Raw genomic sequence first — 12,125 nt, 5'->3', positions numbered from 1 at the left:
CCACAGCGCCCGGTGCTGCCCCCGACCCAGCGGCGGGGCGGTCCCGGCCCGCAGGGAGCCGTTGGCTGTGCCCGGGGTTTAATGTGCGCTTCCCTTCGCGTTATGTAGCCTCGATCTCCTCGGCCATTACCTTTACACCACAGTTTAGCGCAGCGGGGGGATTTAGACTGGTTATTAGGAAGAAGTTCTTCCCTGTGAGGGTGCTCTTCCCAGAGAAGCTGTGGCTGTCCCATCCCTGGCAGTGTTCAAGGCCAGGTTGGACGGGAGTTGGAGCAACCCGGTCTAGTGGAAGGTGTCCCTGCCCGTGGCAGGGGGTTGGAACTGGATGAGCTTTAGGGTCCCTTCCAACCCAAACTATTCTGTGATTCTATGATATAGTCAGCTCTGACACATTGTAAAATCTTACTTAGAAAAATACCAGTTTGTAAAAAAACCTAGAAGGTAGGGGGAAATAAATAAATAAGTTGTTTCTAATATTACAAAATATATCCTTCACATAAAAATGTAATTTTAGGGAGAAAGAAGGTTCTTTGGAGGGAAAATTCCTGGCTATTGAACGACTTTTTACATGGATCTACTGGTGTCTGGTTGTCCTGCCCTGTGACCATCCCTGATGCAGCTATTCCAGAAACAGTGCAGAAAACACAAGGATGCTTCCAGACTGTGCTCTCACAGTGCTGGGTAAGAGACACATCAGAGTTGATCCCAGAACAGGGTGAATCCCCCAGTAACCCCTGCAGAAAAAAAGCCATCAGCCACACATGCTGCTCGCAGGTATGAGTGTGTAATGAGGCCTGTCTTTCCCTACGGACTGTAGGCCGTTGGTTCAATCTATGGGGTGAGGTGTATTTTGTCCTAGCTTGTTGTGGAATGTGAACTTCGCTTGAAATGTTTTTATATCTCTACAATCTCTTTTCTATCTCTTGGCCTTTAAAAGTCAGCCATGGGGCAGAATGGCTATGGCTCCTTCCCCTGGTCTGGAATAGGTGTAGATAATTTTAGAACTTGATTTATGTCTACGGAAAAGTCTGTATGAACATGTAGTCTTCACTCATAGCAACTGCTGCCTTTGTTGTTATTGCTGTTGTGGTGGATCCCTACAAATCTGTCACTTGTTATGTAAAAAAAACCCCAAACCCAAAACAACAACCAAAACCAGGGACAATACCCTGCAATTCACTTGTAAAACAGTGTGTTTGGAGAGTTTATAAAAAATAGGTAAACTATTCCTTGGAGGGCTAACTGGCCTGGTGTGTTTTTATTAACTGTAATAAAATCAAAGGTCACTCTGAGTTGTACTTTGTGTTTATTATTTACAGCTTTATTTTACTTGTCCTTTAATAACACAACTGCTGTAGTGACAAAACAGGACACTTCTGAGCATGAATAAACACAGAATAAAACAGGTCTCAGGAAAAGACACCTCACAGGAAAAAGAAAAAGAAAGAAAGATTTAAAGAGTTGTGTCAAGGGTTCAGTAAAAGTCTCGGGTTTATTGTTGTGAGCCATATATTGTTGTAAGCCACATATTGTTGTAAGCCATTTTTTTTCCTTAAAGATAAATAGTGTTTGGTAATGAGAAGAAGTGTGTTTAAATGTATACAGCAAAGGAAATGAAAGTCTTCAGAGCTTTGTTCTGTGCTGAGTTGTACAAGACAAAGTGCAAGGGCCTGAGCTTAAATGCAACTCCCAGTCCAAAGGAGAAGGTGAGAACATGGGCATAGGTCCCAGTTTAGGCTTCTTCCTGTTTTTAACTCTCACAGCTTGGCTGTTTTGACAGCAGTCTGATCCAAGCCAATGCAGGTCTGCTATATCAGAGATGATCTTGAGCATAGGCAACCATGGGAGGGGGTTGCGGTTGCAGAGCCAGTTGGTGCACTTAACCTTGACAAAATGTAATCAAGATGGTTAAGCTTCTTTTTTATAAGCTTTTGAGCAATTCACCAAAAGCTTGTACAGGTTTCTATTTTTTTCTATATTTCTATATTTCTATTATTGTACAGCACTTCTATTTGTAAAGCTGTTCTGCAAGGGGCAGGGCTCTTCCCTGCCTGGCAGCTGTTGACTGTGAAACCACAAGACATTGTGGAATCTTCCTGTAGCCCTAGGCCTGCCAAAATAAATGGTATCTTGCTATATGAAGAGAAATATAACTAAAAGTGACTGTCTAAAATTGCTCATGTCTTCCTCCTCTTCTAGGGGACAGCTGTAGTAGCTGTCTGCACTAGCTGGTGCCACTTCTGAAGTGAACTATGATTATGATAGAGGCTTAACTTTGTGTAAGAAAGTTTGAAGAGTAATGAAAGGCTAGCTTTCAACAGGACAAGGCAGGTAGGTCATGGATATTCCTCTGGGGTTGTCCAGTTTTGTCATCCATTTGATTACTGGGCTTTTGACTATACAGTAGAGGATAATGCTCAGTAAATATAGAATCATAGAATAATTTGGGTTGGAAAGGACCTTAAGATCTTCTAGTTCCAATCCCCCCCTGCCATGGGCAAGGATGCCTCACACTAAACCATGTCACCCAAGGCTCTGTCCAACGTGGTCTTGAGCACCGCCAGGGATGGAGCATTCACTTCCTTAGCAACCCATTCCAGTGCTTCACAACCCTCATAGTAAAGAACTTCCTTCTTATATTCAATATAAACTTCACCTGTTTAAGTTTTAACCCATTACCCCTTGTCCTATCACTATAGTCGCTAATGAAGAGTCCATCCCCAGCATCCTTGTAGGCCCCCTTCAGGTACTGGAAGGCTTCTATGAGGTCCCCATGCAGCCTTCTCTTCTCCAGGCTGAACAGCCCCAACTTTCTCAGCCTATATTCATATGGGAGGTGCTCCAGTCCCCTGATCATTCTTGTGGCCCTCCTCTGGACTTGTTCCAACAGATCCATGTCCTTTTTATGTTGAGGACACCAGAACTGTACACAATAATACATATGTATTATCGTATGTATTATCCTGTTATTATATGTACATTTACCTGGGGCCCATTCCAGCTCTGCAGAAAGGAAAGGCTTCTCAAAATGGCAATATTAAATCCTTAGCAGCTCCATTGCTAGAAGTGAAAGTGAGGGATTATTCACCAAAGGACAGATTTCAAGGAATGTGAATGTTGTGCTTTGTCTTCCACACCCCTCAGAATGTGCTGTGGTAAAAGAAAAAGAATCCTGCTCCTTCCTGAGCCAGAGCAACAAGAGTCTGTCAGGTCTCCTGGGATCATCAGCCTTAGGAATCATCAGGAAGTGCTGAAGGATATGAACAAGTGCTTTATTTATAGGAGGCTCAGCTTATTTTTTATTCTAGTGTATCATTGCTGCAAGGTATTTCAGAAGATGCAGCTTGATTTCCTATAAACCTATTCACACAGAAAAAAAATTTCTGGAAAACGATTATTTGGCTAGTTGCGCAAAGCATGTCAATTTCTGACCCCAGAGGCATTTGAAAAGGAGGGTTTGCAGTGGTGTTCCAGCTGTAGGAGTGTTTGTGCTGAAATTATGTCTGAGGACTATGGAAGGTCCAACTAGCTGCACGATCCATGCTGAGGTTTTGTGGTAAAACTCATGGTCATGGTGCTGAGAAGGGTGGGAGCTCTGAAAACTTACTCGTTCTTGACAACAGTGGGTCCAAACATCAGACTTGATTTACACCCTGCTGTTGAAAATGATGGCTTGTAGAGGCCAGTTAAATTCACCAACAACTGTTTTCTGCTTTCCCTTTATGACTTTTAAAATTTATATATTATATATATTTCTTTAAAAGAAATTATTTGTTGTAAAAAGAGCTGTGGATCTCCTCACATCTGTAATCTTTCATCTGGTATGATATTCTCTGATCCTGGCTAATACCTTAAGCTGTAGTAAAACCCAATATTGGTAAACATTTGATCATAAAATAGTTTTCAAAGGCTCCTTTGGTTATACACACACGTAGGTGACCTCCTCTTCTAAGGTCCTTTTCTAATCTGTCTCCAAAAACAGTCTTCCAGAGCCTCAGTGAACTGGAGTTCATCGCCTCAGGGCTGGCACGTATAGCTCTTTGAAAGGCACAGCTGGAGTAAGTGTGATAACTATGTCTACACAACAAGGCATATTGTGGGCTGTGAAATATCATCCAGTCTAGAGTTTAAATTTCTGCTGAAGAGCTTCAGCTTGTTTTAGCCATGGAGGTCATTTTAGCTTGATGCGGTAAAGACATATTTAAAAATGTCTCCTTTCTGGGTATCCTTTGAGGCAGTTTTTCCTTTAGCAAGAAAGGTTTCAAATAGCTTGGAAATTTCTCCTGTCTTCTAGACCAAGGCTGGGCATAATTAAATGAATAACTAATTTTGTCACTGTTAAATGCACTTGAAAACAGAGCTGTAGGTGCAGAATAGTTATATATCCAAACCTGCACACTCTCCTTTGAAAAAAACAGCTGATTTCCTTTAAAGAGGTATGTGTGCAGGTGTGGAGACTGCAGTGACACAGCTGAGCAGCATGACTGTTTGCTTATTGAGACTTCAGTATACTCCCTGGCTTCTTGAAAATAAGAGTTACCCCTCTAAAACTCCCCACCACATCAGGTCTGTTAAGATATATATTTAACATCCAGACCTGCAAAGACAAAGCCAGACAGTTTTACATACATAAAGCTGGTCTAATGTATTTGTTAGCAATGTTCTAACCAGTACTATTTCCCATCGAGTAGGTTGCCTGTTCAGCATTTGTTTCCCTCCAAACTACTCTGTGCATTTCAGATTTAAATACTGATTTAAATACAGATTTAAATATCATTTTAAATGGAGGACTGTGATTTCTCCCTGCCAGAACAAAGTGTCGGTCAGCTATTTGTAAGAGTCCAAGCCCATTTCCTGATTTTTAAGCTCCCATATTTGAGTGGTTTCAAAGCAACACCTCCTGGCAAGTCGTGGTATTGCTTGTGCATGTAAAGGTACCTTTCTCTTGGATTGATAAGAAGACAGCACAGTGAACTGCAGCGATGGTTCCCCATTACTTATCATGGAAATTGACGTGGCTGTTACGATTTCCACTGGGGGAGAACTAAAAGTGGGGGGCATGTTCCAGGATTTTTAAAATGACAGCAAACACAAGCACTTAGTGCTGTCATACAGGTATTGCTGCCTTTTGTATTCATTTATTTTTATTATTTATACTACATGTGCTGGTTTGCAGTAGACAGTATCACCAAAAGCAATGCAGGACTTTATCCAAAAACCTGTGACACCAGTGAACAATGGATGCTTGCTATCATCCCTGTAATGGTGTTATAGATGGGGCAATACAGGCTGGACAGAAACTGGATTGAGAGCAGGCCTCAGAGGGACTTGAGGGTGTTGACAAGAAGCTCTCCATGACCCAGCTGTATGTGCTTGAGCCCAGAAACCTCCCATGTTCTGTGCTGCATCCCCAGCAGTATGACCAGCAGGACAAGGGAGGGGATTCTTCGCCTCTGCTGTGCTCTGGTGAGACTCCCCCTGCAGTGCTGCGTCCAGCTCTGGGCAACAACACAAGAAGGATGTGGAGCTGTTGGAGGGTCCAAAAGAGGCCACAGAGATGCTGCGATGGCTGGAGCAGCTCTGCCCTGGACAGAAGCTGAGGGATCTGGGCTGGTTCAGCCTCAAAAGAGAAGGCTCTGGTGAGAACTTAGAGCAGCTCCAGTGCATAAAAGGGCTACAATAAATCTGGAGAGGGGCTTTTGACATGGGCCTGTAGTGACAAGGGGGAAAGGCTTTAACCTGACTGTGAGAGATTGACATGAGATTTTAGGCAGAAGCTCTTCCCTGTGAGGGTGCTGAGGCGCTGGCACAGGGTGCCCAGAGAAGCTTTGGCTGCCCCATCCCTGGCAGTCTTCAAGGCCAGGTTGGGTGGGACTTGGTGCAACCTGGTCTAGCAGAAGGTGACCCTGCCCATGGCAGGGGGTTGGAACTGGATGAGCTTCAAGGTCCCTTCAACCCAAACCAGTCTGGGATTCTGTAAGAACTAGCTGAAAAATTATGACTATGGGGTAACGAGAAACCTGAAGTTACAAGAATGTTGTGGTTTGCCTGCCCTACTTGCAATCAGCCACAAATTCGGCCACTTTTTTCATGGCAGCCCAAACAGGTGATGAAACTGGCTGCTCTGGTGGCCGAGAACACGCCTGGCTGAGGCCCGTCCATTGTCCGAGAGGGCCGATCCTCAGCAGCAAGCCTGCGGCAGCAGGGATTCCCCTCCACACTGCTACGGGACCGCAGGGCCTCAGGCGGGAGCCTCTAGAGCACACCGGAGTGCCTCACGGTCAGCACTACGCTACCCCCCACGGCACGACACGACACCTCACCATCTCCTGCGCCTGCGCACCCAGCTAGCCGCGGCGGGGCGGAGAGGAAGGTGTTGCGGTCCCGCCTCCCTTCGGAAGTGACGCTGCGGAGGCGAGGCCGGCGCGGTGCGGTGCGGTGCGGAGCCGGGTGGTGGTGCCGGCGTCGGACAGGGTGCCCAGGTAACGCGCGAAGGGCTGTGTGGGCAGGGCCCTCAGAGTCGCTGCTGAGGTGAGGGGCTGAGACCGCCCCTTAGACACCTGGGCGCTGTCCGAGCGTTGGGTGCCTCTCCTCTCGGGACTGCCAGCGGTGCTCCCTAGGGGCACTGAGCGCATCCCGCTGGGTTCGCTTCTGCTTTGCACAGGTCGAGACAGGATTTGTCTTGTGTTGAAGGGCTTATTAAAAAAAGAGGAGTTTTTAGTATTTAAAAGAAACAGTCATATCTGTGGCAGTAGCTATTTCTCAGCCCTATAATGAGGCAAGGTGTTCGTAATGCTTATTTTGAGACAGATGAACAATCGCAGGGTATTATCTCCTCTTCCCGGGAAGGAGGAAGCGTTTAAGTAGCTCTTCAGAGGGGATCTGAGGTAGATCATTACTGAGTTAAGCCCATGGTGTCTGGTGTACTGTTGTAATCCTGTCTGAGCAAAACGTCCCAGGGGCTGCTGGCATAAAAAAAAAGAAAGTGTGAGTAATTTCGGTGTTTCTGTCACCTGGCAGGAGGTTGGAAGAGTGAAAGGGATGGCTTTAGCAGGTGCACTGCTTAGACCATCTTAGCTCAATAGAGTGAAACAAAGGGATAGCTGGTAAGAACTGCGGTACTTAAAACTGAAGGAAGACAGCATCTTGCCGTCTTGTGTGAAGAAGCAGTTCCCATGGCAGAATCTAGTACCTCTAGCTTATTTTTGCTAAGAGAATGGAAATGGATAGAAGTAACACTTGCAAATGTAGCACAATGAAAATGAAGCATGTAGAGGAAATGGATAGGACCCTGTCAGACTCCTTTCTCGTTTCAGCTTTGTGGGAGTTTTGCTGCTGGAAATTGCTAAGACCTTGCTGTGACTTCATTTGCAGTTGTTCTTTTAAACTCTAGCTTTAGTAGTTCAGAGATAGACTGGTCTTAACAGACTGATCTTGTTCTCAAAGCAGAGTGAAAACATAAGGTAAATACTTTCTGCATTCACTCTGAGTTGGATTAGAGTCCTGATCTGATTGTGCCAAGGAGACATTTGAGATGCAAAAGCTTACTTTTATGTGTACATAACTATAGGTACCATGAGGCGTGGAATTTCAGGAGATCAGGTTTAAGATTATGTTCCTGCTCAGAAGGGTGGCCCTGTGCACCTCTTTGCCAGCTCTCTGTCTGCCTATTTCCATTGCCTCTCTTGTGCAGGTGCAAGTGGTTGTGTAGTTGGCTGGATTCCTCTGCTAAACCGACCAGCAGTTAGCACCATACAGCAAGTGAACCGATGGAGCTGTGTGTCTGTGCTAATGCAGTGTGTGTAACAGGGAGAGGCAGGTCCGCCCATTAGGCAGTGTCACAGGGCAAAATCAGTTAAGCTGCTTGTGAAAATGTTCCCTGGGGCTGCACTTCCCTGCACAGGTGAGCTGGCCTAGTGTTGGTGGCTGGTTTTTTTGGTGTGGTTTTTTGTGGTGGTTGTTGGTTTGGTACTTTTTTAGCTGACAGCTGTGTGATACTGTCTCCTTATTTCATGATGTGACTAAAAATCTCAACACCCCCCCCCCCAGACTTTCATATTTATGTTGTTTCCTGAAAAGGTTTACTTTTGCTTGATGACCAGACTGTTATATGTGAAGGATTAGACATGTAGAACTGGAGAGTTTTTAGGACTTTGTGTGTGGTGATTATTACCAGTAACTCCACTGGAATCATCGCTAAAAGATGTTCAGAGAGCAAAAGGAGTTTTTGCTAAGTGTAAGGATAGGAGTACTAACAATGTGTAAAGAGATCACATTAGCCACAGGAAAGAGGTGGATAAAGAATTGAAATGGATGTAGCAAATGAGAAATTACTCTCAGTTTCTCAGTTTTGGTCTGAACTGTATTTTAACAGCTGTTTCTGACATCAGCTAAATCTTTGTCCATTAAGATGATAAAAGATAAGACTGTTAGCAAAACTTTGCATCAGGCGCATGCTAAGACGTTTTAGGAATATAAATAATTTGGTTAGCTTCACTAAGATTAAGAAGAATCATCCTGGAAAGAAAAAAAACAACAACCCAGTGTTCTATTTATTGTACTGTTTTAAAGTCTATGTTAGTACAGCAGCTCATAGATTTTATTCAGCTATTTAGGGAGAATGAATTCTCCTTGTAATATCCAGGAGTTTTATATATGCCTTTGTGACATAGTTTAATGGCTTTAATTGCAGTGTTAAAATACTACTTCTTGGAAAAAGTGCTGACTTTCCAGAACTCACTGTGGTTTTGTTTTAAATGATTTTTGTACTGTGGCTTCTGCCCCTGCCTTGAACCTGTTCTGCAGTATATATGTTGTATTGTTTTGATCTCCTTTCATGGAAACGTTTTCTATTAGATCCCTTATTAAAATTGCTAAAGCTGGATCTAACTGCTTTAATTGTTGACTTTATCTTTACAACTAGGAGATAAATTGCTCCTTATTATTGTTTGTTAGAAAAGATAGTGTAAGATTTAATACGTTACTTTATCAAATATTCTAGGTGGGTCTCAACAGTACAGTGCTTAAGTTAAATATTGACTTGCTGTGTAGGACTTTGGTCTTGTGTAACCCTTGCTGAATCTGCTGCCAAGAGAAGGGTATTGTGGCAAAGATAGCAGCGACTTAAAATTACCCCCTACCAAACTGAAGCCAGCCAAGCTGTGCACAGAGACAGCTAATGATTGCAGAGGAGGCTCAGCAACCTTCCTGTAGTATATTCATGTCCAGTGTTAGTTTCTGCTGCATTACATGAGTAGGTACTAAATTTTGTACCTGGGGGTGGTGACAGTCCTTTTCTGTTTCTCTGTTGATAGTGAAATACCTAGACTTTGGGGTCTCATCATCGGTGCCACCCCTGGTGGTCCTTTCTCATCTTGTTCTTATTTATACTGAAAAGTACCAGTGTGCCAGTAGGCCAGCTGTCAGGAGGTCTGTCTCTGGGACCATGTCTCTCAGTACAGAAGGCTCTTTGTGTTTTATGTACACACGATGCCTTGAAAAAAATAAACATTTCTCCTTCTTGCAGATTCAGATATGAACTAAGCATAACTGGTTCAGTATTTCTGGCCTGCTTCATGCCTCTTCTCTTGCTGTTGTGGGCTTTCTTACAGAGTTGCAAAATCTGCTTGCTAAACTTCATTGAAAACAGAATTCCTCTAGAACTAACAAGATACTTTTTCTTTGGTGCTGTGGCATGTATCAGTCTTGAATGCTTTGCTGTGGGGAGCTCAGCATGCAACACAGTTGTATATTATGGAAAACTAATTTTTTTCTAGCTAAAAGGCTTTGTAGGTGGGAGGCATCTTAGTCTTTCTCATTTGTCTGTAGGAATAGGAGTTTCATACTAATCAGGAGGTTGTTAGCAAAAGGAAAAAAAAGAACCAGACATCTATGGTGCTTTAGATGAAAGAATTTCTGCATCCTTTAATAGTAATATATTTTGAGCTGTTTATAGGTGGGTGGGGAAATAAGTGATTTTATATCTTTGGTAAGTCTAGTTTCCTGTCAGAATCTAGTTCTAGGGAGACTTTTCTCCTGTGTTATTGGAATAAGGTTGAGTGTGTCACATGTTGACTTCTTTTGCTATAAACTAAGGTTTCGGTGGAAGAAATGTTTTCTTTTACATGTAGGATTGGGTTAATAAATCCTGCCTCTTAGTCCTTTTGAAACCGTTTCCCTAAATGTGACAGGGGTGAATTGCTCTTTGCTTACTCTGGATATTCTGGAACATGGATTTATAGAGCTGTTTGTGTAGAGCCCATGAAGTGAAAGGTATTTCAGATTTTAATATTTCTGTCAGCTTTTTCCATTTCATGAATTTAGTGTGATGGGATTCATTGTTGGGTGTGTTTCAAAGATGCATGGATGTTTGGTGTGAGTGAGGTCAAGGTTTAGGCTGAACTCCAGATGGTGGTCAGAGGATTACTTGAAGAGCTAATTACGAGTGTTCTTTATGTAAGTCTGAATAGTTACATCACAAAGATTTCTCTTTAGTGATTCATTGGGCAATTTAGTGGGGAAAATAACCAACAACTTCTTAACTTTCTAATGAAGCATGTTTTTCCCTTAGCCCATCTGGCTCATATTGAGCTGTACACCAGCACTTGCAGGCTACTTTAATGGGTGTTTATTTCCTGACTCTGAAAACAAGATCTATGATATCCTTGAAGTATGGATATTTCCTTTTCTCTGCATGTGTGGCCTACATTTCTCCTTGTATCCATCTACTGAGTGAGTTCCTGCTGTGGTGTGAGCTGTGAACAAAGACCTCTGCCTGTGGTTTATTCAGGCGTGGACTCCCTTGAGTTAGTAAAGGCTATTTTTGCAGTTCCCTCGGGGAGAAGGTGGTCAGCCCATCTAACCTCACAGCCAAGCAAAGGCAAGTACAGCAATGTCAGCTTTGGTCTCACTGTGCTGGATCAGCTGTTGGTGGTGATTCTGTGAGAGAGGATCCTGTCTTCTGCCAAGGAGTGTTAGTGGGGTCATCCAGCAGCAAGTTGGCCAGAAAGTGTTCATTTAACTCCCTTGACTGGTTATGTTTGTCAGGAAACACCTTGTCCGCATTTAAGAGGCTTGTGAGTTATGACTGCTCCTGTCTTAGCTCAAGAGATTTGCCCCATGACTCACAGATAATGGTCAATGCCCTTGGTGTCTGCAGCTCCGTATCACTGTGCCAACCTGGCTTGTCAGGTTGCATTGTCACTGTCTTTATTTGGTGCCTGGTGCTATGGCCATTACAGTTTTGGCCTTTGGTCTGTGACAAGACAGCTTAGTGCTAAAGAAGGTGGAATTTCCTGTCTGTTTCTGGACTACTTTTTATCCTTTGAAGAGCAATTTCTCACTGATGCTGTGTATCCAGTGCTGCTGCTGGCTTCAGATCAGCCAATCACCTGAATATTGGCAGAGGTGGAGAAAACAGTGGTGCGGTCTCATGCTGGTGGTGCCATGGACCTCAGCAGGTAGCAGGTTGATTTCTGAGTTTTCCTTAACATCATTTGTTTTCTACCTGATTTCCCTATAACAACCTGAATGCTAAAGTTCATGGTGTTGCTCAGTGGTATTGCAACACCCCTTTAGAAATGAGAATGTTTAAAAGTTGCTGTACTCATAGGGTTGCTGGGAGGACTTCTCTCCCTTCGTATCTTCCTAAGTGAAGGTTAATATGTTTTATAGCTGATACAGAGTACCTTGACCTTCCTGGTTCACTTACAAATAGAGAGCTTTCTTAATGGGTTATTTACATTCCTGCACAATGTCCTGTAGTTTCGATGTGCTTATCTGTCTGTAATGGGAGGAAATAGTGATGCTGGTTAACTGAATTGATGTGATCTTGTGATTATAGAGACTCCTCTTGCAGTCTGATGGGCAGTAGCTTACAGCCAGCACCTTTGTTCAATCAGGTATTTTTGTATTCATTTATCTATACCCCATTCCTGGGGGGCAAGAGCTCTCTGGGGAGAGAGGATCCAAGCTGTTGATGGGTGCTGCTTAGTGCAGTCAAGTTCAGGAGCTCAGTAAGCTGACCGAGGCAGTTGACTGAGGAGATATCTTTACAGAAACGTTCTGGTTCTTGGAGCCATAGGGAATGTTTTCAGGGTCTTTTTTTCACCTATGTCAGGGGCCAG

The 12,125-nt window shown here is 43.7% G+C and overlaps 1 protein-coding gene across 2 annotated transcripts in view; it reads left to right on the top strand.

Moving 5' to 3' along the window:
- The first annotated feature begins 7,881 nt into the window (after positions 1-7,881).
- The window catches only part of MAP3K13 (mitogen-activated protein kinase kinase kinase 13), an 80,364-nt gene continuing 76,120 nt past the window's right edge, over positions 7,882-12,125 (top strand). For both annotated transcript variants that reach the window (XM_061354458.1, XM_061354461.1), the window contains exon 1: positions 7,882-7,903. The gene's annotated coding sequence lies outside the window, so the exon portion shown is untranslated. The remainder of the gene's footprint in view (positions 7,904-12,125) is intronic.

Source organism: Neopsephotus bourkii, unplaced genomic scaffold, assembly GCF_033783945.1.
Source record: "Neopsephotus bourkii isolate Nb327-2 ecotype Australia unplaced genomic scaffold, CSIRO-AGI_Nbou_v1 NB_739, whole genome shotgun sequence".
Taxonomy (NCBI): domain Eukaryota; kingdom Metazoa; phylum Chordata; class Aves; order Psittaciformes; family Psittacidae; genus Neopsephotus; species Neopsephotus bourkii.
This window is presented reverse-complemented; position numbering and strand designations above follow the sequence as displayed.